Below are 11,010 nucleotides of genomic sequence, written 5' to 3'. Positions count from 1 at the left end.
CTATGAATACTTTCCCTATTCACCTTGGCATTAACCCATGGAAACATTTTTCGAAGGGAGGCCGTGCCCAAGGCGACACAAGTTGAGCATGGATCTCACGGTGTGAACTCTTAGGGACGTGAGAACTAAGAATTGATATATCCCATATACCATTTTTCCTCACTAAATTGTTCTTCCATTTTAGGTTTTTATTATACTTAATTAAATTTTGGCTAATAAATCTATCTAAGTCTATGCCTATTATAACTCTTATATTAAGGTCTTTACTCGAATGTTCTAGGTGAATTAAACCATTTAATTAACATAGTGACATTGCACACTAACAGGGTTAAGGTTAATTCAACTCAAGTTTTGGGTCAATTTCCTGGTAGGAGGTAACTTAATGCGTTCTGTCTATACGATGGATTAAGTGCTATGTAATATCTTACAAATGCATTGTTTTACCTAGTTAGACCCAAGTATAAATCCAACTAGAATCCTGGTGAGTCCAGGGTCGAACTCAGGGATTGCGTTCTATTGATGCATTGACAACGATTATTTCAAACTTGATGCGAATTGTTTGTTAAATATGCAATGAGTTTGTTCCTATTCTATCGCTAAGATAAATAGTAGTAGATGCGATGAGAATCACAAGAGTAAGTAAAACAACTTATGTAGAGAGATGTTTGTTTCAAATGAATAAAGATAGGGTTGAGAAAATATTCACTACATAAATCATGCACTCATGCAAATCATTCAAAGATCATAACCTACACTTCTTAGTGTAAAGATAGGGTTGATTCATTCTATTTAGAACAATCTTTCGAATTATTCAAATAGTTAATAAAACATACATAAAACAAGTTGAATGCACGATTAAGCTTTACTTAGTTCATGTTAGTTGCAACGTTTCTCAATTCATAAGGAAATTAGTTGCTCATGGTAGAAGATGGAGAGATGGATAAACAAAATACTATAGATGCATTCATATTGATAAAAGAAGTTTTTCAACATTTTACACAATATAAATAACAACAATAGCAGAGGAAAAGAGATAGAGATAGATTATCAAGTTGTGGGGTGCAATTCCTTGCTCCTTCCGGCTCTGTAGATGATTGCTTTGTAAGATTGTGTTGAAGGTGAAGTTTTCTTTTTTTTTTTTTTTTTTGGGGAAGAAATCTTGAGCTTGATGGAGTTAACTATTTACGAGCCAAAGTAATTTAGATCTTAAGTACTCAAATTAGGTCAATTTCATAGAAATAAGCATGTAATTCACAAGATAAAGGGATTAAGAGAATACAACCTTTGTAGCCTAAATCCCTCTTGGTTTTTTTATCAATTCTTCTCACGAACAGTTCATATACCACCACAAGAGTCCTTCTGACTATCATTCGACCTTAAAACGGGATGGTGGGATCTGGTGAGTGACTAATTTGGAGAGAAATTGAACAAAGGTTTGAGAGAGAATTAGGGTAGGTTTTTTTTTTTCTCTAAAACCTCATGAATTTCAAAATTTGCCAGACAATTAAAATTCACAAAACTCTTCTATTTATAGGAAAAACCATACAAATCATGCAATTTTGAGTTAATGAAAAATTGACACTCAAAATTCTATTAATTCTTTAGTGGGAATTAGTGGGATTATTGTCTTCAAGTGGAATCAGCACCTAGCAATAACAAATATTGGATTTCCCCACTAAAATCAATGTTGGATTTTTTTCACTAAGTACGTCAAGAGATCAAAGTTTGACTCTTAAAGTCTAAAGTCAATATTTTGACTTTCTCTCAAAGTCAAAAGTCAACATTTTGACTTTTATCTAATTTTGACATAGTCGACAATTTTGACTTTCAATCCAATTTTGACTTCTTTAATTTAAAATTAATTTAAACAATTAATTTTAATTTAAATAATTAATTAAACAATTTAGTTAACTAAAACCACATTAATCCCGATCAATCCTAATTGACCGTTGTTGAAACCCTATTTAGAAAATTCTGATATTCAAATATTATTTAAATATATATTTCTCTCTTAATATATTTCATTCAGAATTAAACATTAGGTTAAATATATTGGATATATTCAATACTTTACTCCACAAATCGAATTCAAAAACTTTGAACTCACTCGTCACACTATTTTAAGGTTTAGTCTGATATGAGCTAGTAGGGGGACCTAATGAACCAACAGATCATGGGCTCCAATGATCCGAGATTAACCGGCTAAACTTTTTAACCTTATTAACCAACATTTGTTAATTACCAAGTCACTACAATAAAGCTCAGTAGTTACACTCCTCTCACTGTAGATATATTTTTGTCCACTTGGTATAACCATAATCAGTAAGCCAACGCTTTATAGGTTTGTTCATTATAACAGTTGAGTCAAAAGCTGTTTCACCCCTGAGATTACATCTTGCTTCTTAAGTCCCACTGAACCTCTAATAAAACAATTGGTTTGTGATTCAATAACCAAACCAAGTCCCTCTCGGGCCAATGAGAGGNAGTCCCTCTCGGGCCAATGAGAGGGTTCGACCCGTTGTTCAAGACCTAGACTCAACACTTAAGGGAACAACCTCTCTACTATCCCTAAAAGCGGGTAGGAGTCAATTCCATTTTGCACTCTATGTCCCCAACTATCTACCTGGTCTTTCCCTGAAATGGGCGATTTATTGAGCTGTTGTTGATGAGCCAATCCATACCAATGTAAATCTAATAATAATTCTGAATAAACAAAAGTTTATAGTTAGCTCAGGATTAAGGTCAAGTTATCTAGGTCATCGTTTTAGTCAGTATTAAACAGTAAACAACGTTATAAATTATTTATTTGTCCAATCTTATATAAACTCTTTGCACAGAATGCCCCTACTCACATATCTCCACATGAACGATTCATGATCACATCGTTTGTACTAAATACAAAGTGGGCCACATTCGATAGTGTCTCCAGAATAAGGTACCCAACCTTATCCGTATACTATAGACCGTTTAGACTATTTACTCGAACTTGACCCACTTTTATGTCACTACATAAAGTCAAAGTATTCATGTTACAGTCATGGATCTTGGTTTATTGGATTTAGGGTTTTCTAAAACGAAAAGAGCAATTCATATATTCGATAATAACTTTATTGAATAAACCTCAATAAAAACTTTATTATAAACAGAATAAGTTTAAAGATTACAAACTGCGAGTTTTAGGGCATAAACCCACCAGAGCTTTCACTCAAGATTTCAAGAAGGCTCGAAGGGACGTGTTTATGAAGTAAGAAATTGTGTAGAGTTTCCTCCAATGTCTTTGCTATATCTTTTGCATGGAAATCTCGTTGAGTATTTATAGATGTCAAGGAGCACTTCTTCTTCTTCATTAATGATTATACTGACAGGATGCATTAATTTCCATACCCTGATGCGCCGTCTGCTTAGTGTCAGAAGTTCATTGGCTCTGTTGTGAAGCATTATTGTCAGCTACCAATTTGGTCTCTGATTTGACCTCTGTTGCCCATGCGTCATATCACCTTCTATCGCATGAGGCTATGTTTTCAACTATGTGATTCCAATGTTGGCGTTAAGAATTCCTTTGCGGTGATACCTTGTGATTGCATAAATATATTTTCGGCACCCAAAAAGCACGATTTTTATATATTTCGTGGATTGTGAGATTTTGTACGCATGTGATCACATGATATAATTAATTTCATGAATTTATTACCAAGCTGTCACATTTTCCAAGTTTTTTCCTAATTGTTTTAGATAAAAAAGGTAAAATAACTTGTATTTCTACAAGTTATCTTACCCCCAAATTTAAAACAATGCTTGTTCTCAAGCATGTATTTAAAGTCCTAATATGTCTTGATAGTTTTGACGCATTGCCTAGACCTCTCAAAGTGCCTCCTATTCTAGATTTGCTAGACCAATCTTACCCATTTCAAAAGCTATCTTATATTCCATTTTCAGGAATGGGCTTTTTGTTTTAAAGTTTAGTAAAAATATTTTCCTTGGCTTTTAGATTTTGGTTTGATCATGTGTGGATCTAAGCATCTCACCTTTATTTTGGCTTGCCCCCACAGGTGTCATGCAAACATCCAACTACGGGCAAGACGCTCTTTTCAGACTTAACTCATGCCTTAAAAAATTTTGAACATAGGCAGTAGAGTTGCGATCAATTATTTTCTACATTGATCACGATTCGCACCTTCATCCTAGCTTGCCCACGAGTATCATGCGGACATCCACTACGAGCAGGTTTCGATCTCAACATCCCTTTTTTTTCAAGAAGATTTGAAAAACAAATTTATTTTGAATGCATTTAGCTCAAACCTCTCCCATCCCAAAACTTAGAAGGTAGTAAGGTCCTCATTGTGGAAAATCGAATTATGCGATGGCATTAGAAAGATATCGCAAAAGAGGTTTGAGATATAGCTTGCATGCATACTAACTTAAAGAAATGTTTCCTAAGGCATAGTCCTAAAGCTAAGTACTAACACTAGTCATACTAATTGAAGGAACTCTATGAGAAGAGAACCTTGAGCGGAAGCAGATCGACCAAATTCCCTTTTTTGTTGAATGTAAATTTTACAGTAAACAAGAAACAATATATGCATTTAATTATAAATTACAACATGCTAAAGAAAGGGTTTCAGAAACCTCACCTTTGAAGATCTTTCTTCAAGATTTCCCTCGAACAGTTCACGAACTCCTTGAAGACTTTCTTCAAGAATAACCTCGAACAAGAACGAACACGACCACGAAGGTTTCCTTGGTATTCTCATATTGAGAACCCAAGAGTGGTGGGCTCTGACTATTTTGGATTTGAGGGAACTTTTGCGGAGAGGATGAAGGAATTGAAAATGTTCACCAACAACATTCAATTCACACTCACAAAACCCTTTGTCGTTTTTATCTATCTCAAAATCGATCAACATAGCAAAGAAGAAGAAGAAACCTTTTCTTTTCTACATGCCAAATATAACCATCACTCACTTACGTGGGTGGAGAGAAAAGAAGGGGAAGGGAGTTATAACTCCCTCTCTTATTATTATAATAATAATTAATATAAATATAAATATGATAACTAACTTATCACATTATATATATATATTAAATTATATGTTATATAAAATATAACATATAACCTATAGTTTCTTTTCTCTCTTATATGACATTTAATATAAATCATATTTATATTAAATTTAACAACTATAAATCCAATTCATAGAAACTATATTTGAATCTCATTCAAATATTTATTTCCTCTCATTAAGCTATAATGTATCAGATACATTATAACAATTATATCACATATAATTGAATCAACTTAATTATAACATATATAATTAAATCCCTCTATTAATTTGAAAAATACAAATTAATCCAAAAACTGATTCTCAATTAATCCTATTGAGCTACCAAGGGGACCTCATGTACCTATAGCTTGAAGCTCCAACAGTACATGAATAATTAATTAAACTCTTCAATTAAATTATTCATCATTTGTTAACTCTCGGACACTCCACTAAAGACTAATAGCTACTGCACTACAGATATATTTCTGTGTCCATTGGATACAACCAATCAATAGTACGATGACCCTTCACAAATTGCTCGTAAGTATAGCTAGGCCAAATTAACATTTTGCCCTTGTAGTTACATCGAACTCTTTAAGTACCACTGATCCATATAATGAATAATAGTTCATTGTCCAACTATGACTAAACCCCTCTCAGGCCAGGAGAGGGTGTGACGTTGCATTGTTCAAGACCCGAAATCAGCTCTTAAAGAAGCAATTTATCTATTTACCCCAGCCTCGGGGAAGAAGTGAATTCCATCTTATGTAGCTATTTTCCCAACTCCTCAATCAGAATAGTCCCCAAAATGGTAGACTTGTTGAGTCGATGATCTGACCACTCTCACCCATACAAATCAAATGACTGCCCATAAGTAGAAATTCACAACTCATTCAGGATTCAGGTCATGCTACTTATGGTCATCCTGGTGAAATGTAAGTACTATTATGAACGACGTTATATAATGAGACTAAACATTTCGTGATCCGGTTTTATACAAACTTCTTTGTATAGAATATCCCCGCTCACATGTACATGAATAATCATGATCAGATCATTTGTAGCACTTTACAACAATTGTAACACCTAGAAAGTAGGCCATACTCGTAGTATCACCAAGATAAGGTACCTAACCTTATCCATCTATTACAGACCATTTAAGTTATCACTTAAACATGATCCACCCATATGTCTCTACATACATGTTTAAGTTACAAAGATAACCTTGGATGTTAGTTTATTGGTTTGTGGTTAATGCAACTAAAATATCATATATTTTATTGACAATGAATAAAATATCATATATTTTATTAAAAACACAATGAGTTTGTTCAATAATGTTTACAAACTATAGGACCCTACGAGATTTAGGGCATCAACATCGACAGTCTCCCACTTGATCTAAAACTAGTGGGTGTACAATATAGTCAAAATACAAGGTACACAAATAATAAACTAGGGCATAACACGCGCCCAGTACAAATCTCCCACTTGCCCTAGTCCACACGTGGCCTGTCCTATAGACCTATACTCTGCAGGTGACCTTCAAACACCATAGCCGTGAGGGCTTTGTAAACGGATCAACAACGTTGTGCTTCGAAGCTATCTGCATGAAATCATGTCCCCTTGATGCATAACTCTCGGATGAGATGATACTTCCGCTTTATATGCTTGTTGCACTTGTGACTCCTAAGCTCTTGGAAATTAGCCACAACACCACTATTATCACAATAAAGTGTGGTAGGCTTTGACATGTCTGGAATAACATTTAGATCAGTCAAGAATTTTCGGAGCCAAACGACTTTCTTAGCAGCTTCACAAGCCATTGCATACTCAGCCTCCATGGTGGAGTAAACGATGCACCATTGCTTGGTGTTTCATCATACTACTGCCTCTCCATTAAGAGTAAACACTGATCCTAATGTAGATTTCCTAGAATCCTTATCAGTCTGAAAATCGGAGCCCGTGTATCTCGTAAGGATCAAATCCTTAGAACCATACAAAACATGTAGTCCCTCGTTCTTCATAGATACTTGAGGATGTTTTTAACGATGGTCTAGTGATCTAATCATGGATTAGATTGATATTTACTGACTATCCCCACTGCATAGCAAATGTCAGGTCTAGTACATAACATCACATACATCAAGTTACCCACAACAGATGCATAGAAGATCCGTCTCATCTTCTCAACATCTTTATGTGTCTTAGAAGATTGTTCCTTAGACAATGTAACTTCGTGCCTGAAAGGCAATAAGGCCCTCTTGGAGTTCTGCATCGAATATTTGACAAGCATCTTGTCAATATACGATGCTTTAGACAAAGCTAGCATTTTGTTCTTTCGAACTCTAAAGATCTGAATACCCAGAACAAACTGAGTCTCTCTCAAATCTTTCAATTGGAATTAGGTTGCTACCCAGTTCTTAACTGCAGTCAGTAAACCTACATCATTCCCAATGAGTAGGATATTGAAGGAAATCGGATTCGAGATTTCCATGAAAAGCGAAAGAAAGATTATTCCAAATCACAATCATGAATGAACAATACATTTACAGTCAACTTCAAACAAGCGGTTATACAATTCATACAGAAATTAAAACATGAAAAACTCAAATGCACAAAGGGAAAAATTGTACGAAAAATTGCAGATGCGTCTTCACGCTCCTTTGTGCACGATTGCTTGAACAACAACAACCTCGAATGCTCGATCTACACAACCGCAACACAGCAATGAACACAGCATGAACACTTTGCACTCGTCCTCAANCTCGATCTACACAACCGCAACACAGCAATGAACACAGCATGAACACTTTGCACTCGTCCTCAACGATCTCCTCGGTCAAGAACTCTTCAGCAACACGAACGGCCTTCAAAGCACCACGAACGACCTCCACAGAACCTCGACGGTGTCGAGTTGAGTATGACACCACTAACAAGGCTACCTTGGTATTTTCGGTATGAGAATCCAGAGGGTGGGCTCTATTCGAACTTGGAATGAGGTAGATGAAAGAGGAAACATCGATCGTGTACACGACTGGGCAAGTGGGAGATGGTGGAGACCTATCGCATAGGTCGATGCCCAATCGTTTAGATAAAGCTAAACGATCGTCTAGCAAAAACTATGCGATCGTTTAGCTCAATATGTCACCTACAGACATTACACGATCGTTTACTTAGGGCAAGTGATCGTCTAGCAAAACTATACGATCGTTTTATAAATACTATACGATCATTTAGCTCGCCTAGCTGTCGTTCAGTAAATCCGTATTTACTTGACGACTCCGTGAGTTTCTTTTGCACGAGAGAGAAAACTCAAAAAAAAATTTACGAAAACTTTTCAGCATTTGTAAATCATCTTTTTGAAAATAGGAAAACCATTTTCCTTTTAAACTCACGGTTACCATGAATTCAATAACCACCCACTCATTTGTTCTCGTTTCCTTGGGTTAGCCTATAAAGAGGCAAACCTTCGAAAGCGGTTCCAACTTCTTTGGGTTAGTCGCTAGCACATGTGCCAGATAGCCCCAAATCCTGAATTGGTGTAAACTACCTTTACGGCCTCTACATAACTCAAAAGGTGTTTCAGAAACACTTTTCGAGGGAACGTTATTCAGGATATAACATGCAGTCTACACTGCATAACCCCAAAACGAGTCTGAAAGATGAGCATAACTCGTCATAGGCCGAACCATGTCTAACAAGGTCTTGTTTCTTCTTTCTGATACACCATTCTGCTGTAGTGTACCAGGGGTCGAGAGTTGGGACACAATCCCATGTTCTATCATATAGTTCTAGAATTGGAGGTCCATATACTCTCCACCATGATCAGATCATAGTGTTTTTATCTTCTTACCTAACAAGTTTTCAACTTCAGCCTTATACTCCTTGAACTTGTCAAGGGCTTCAGAATTACGTTGCATTAGGAAGAGATACCTAAACCTTGAATAATCATCTATGAAAGCTATGAAATATTCATACCCATCTCGAGCTCTAACATTCATTGAACCACAGAGGTCTGAATGTATAAGCTTCAAGGCTTTCTTGGCTCTGTAACCTTTTCCAGTAAAAGGTCGTTTGGTCATCTTGCCTTCGAGGCATGATTCACATACCGGCCAAGGAGTTTTCTTCAAACTCTTTACGAAGTCTAGTTTGCACCAATTTCTCAATCCTATTGAGGTTGATGTCTACCAACCTTAGGTGCAAAGAGGGCGTTTCTTTGGAGAAACCTTTTGGTCTTTTACTCTATGTTTACCGTACTGAACACTTTCATCGAAAGGCTTTTTATGAATAACGACCTTACAGTACAGTATTCATAACCTACCAATCTCCATCCATTTCTTGAAAATAACCCACTTTATTCTCAGAAAAATGAGACGATATAGCGCTCTGTTCCCAATGAGACCGAAGAACCGGATTAAGTTCCTTTATGTATGAATACAAGAACTACAATAAAGATAGACGTTTTCTTGTAACAAATAACTAGTCTGCTTAGAACAAACAATCCGACACAACTTTACACTAGTAGCGACTAAAGAGTCATCTCACCCTGTGGCAACGTTTTCCAGGAATTGAATCCTTGGTAAAAGGAACTGACATGATTGGTAGCACCTGAATCGAGGATCCAGGCAGAATTATCATTTTCTATCAGACATGTCTCCAAGACTAATAAATCATATTTACTGTCTTGTCTCCTCTTTTGGAGAGTAGTGGGATGGAGTTCGTTTGTCACGAAATTCATTTCACACGATTCTTTCAATTGTAAATAATCGGTCATTTTAAAAGCTTTAGACGAAAATACTAACGAGTTGCTGAAAAGAAAAACGCATTGACCTACGTTAGATTTTAAGCAAATACCCGTTGTAAAACAAAACAACATCCAATAAGGTTTTAGTAAAACTAACATGAACCTCGTGTGACATCTAGTTTCGCAATGACGCTTCAAAGGTTTAGGATAAAAGCCGCCGAAGGGAGGTCAGTTATCCCTTATTTGAATTGAGAAGTTCTCAACTAGTCATTAATACCAGAACAACTCTTGCTCCTATAATGACTAGTCATCATTGATTTGGCCAAGAGATCATTAACTTACTTAATAATCTCCCGTAAGTTTGACCCGACACTTTAAGTCTTAGAGGTCCGTCCCAAAAGGCCAATCCGAAGGGAAAAAATCCGATTGGGGTAAAACCTAAAGCGACCCTATCCATTTCTGGAGTTCATCTTGATATTGACCAACTGCATAAAACCCATCTGAAGGGGGACGCTCCGAAGGCGACACGAGGGAGTACAAAATGATCTCATGGTGTGAACCAATGACAGAGACCATAGGATGTGTTGACACACACCCTTCACCCACTTACTATAAATACTCTCTTCGTTCACCTTGATATTGACTCATGCAAACACCATCCGAAGGGGGATGCATCCTGGGCACCACGAGGCCAAGCATGAATCTCACGGCGTGAACATATAAGGAGAAGCGTGAGTGAAATCATAGACATATCTGATACGCCTCTTCCTTCTACTGAGTATTTTATAACCTAGGGTTTAGCTTACAAAAACCTGACTAAGGATTTTAACTAAGTGACTTTTAGGTTTTTCCAAGAGTAATATTTACCTTGGTTAGTGAAACAACTTTTGATCAAAACTCTTTAACGGATTCTTTGACCAAAATGTCGCATGCTTGTTGAAAATCTATCTAATTCACCTTTCTAGGTAGGTTCTTAAGTAAGGGTGTTACGTTTCTGTCAACTTAAGAACCCCAGCCTAGCCAGAACCTACCTTAGACAAAAGGTCCTTTATAGATAGGTTTACAACAAATTTAATCTTTTATTCAACCAATTTAATCCTATTAAACCGATTTAAAAAGATTAATCTAGGTTGCTAAACTCTTTAGAACCACTTGAACTTAGGTCTATCTCAATCCAATTTTAAAACCCTTTTAAAAAACTTGAGTTCACCCTAAGTC

This window comes from Benincasa hispida, chromosome 2, assembly GCF_009727055.1.
Source record: "Benincasa hispida cultivar B227 chromosome 2, ASM972705v1, whole genome shotgun sequence".
Lineage (NCBI taxonomy): Eukaryota > Viridiplantae > Streptophyta > Magnoliopsida > Cucurbitales > Cucurbitaceae > Benincasa > Benincasa hispida.
Note: the sequence above shows the minus strand (reverse complement) of the source record.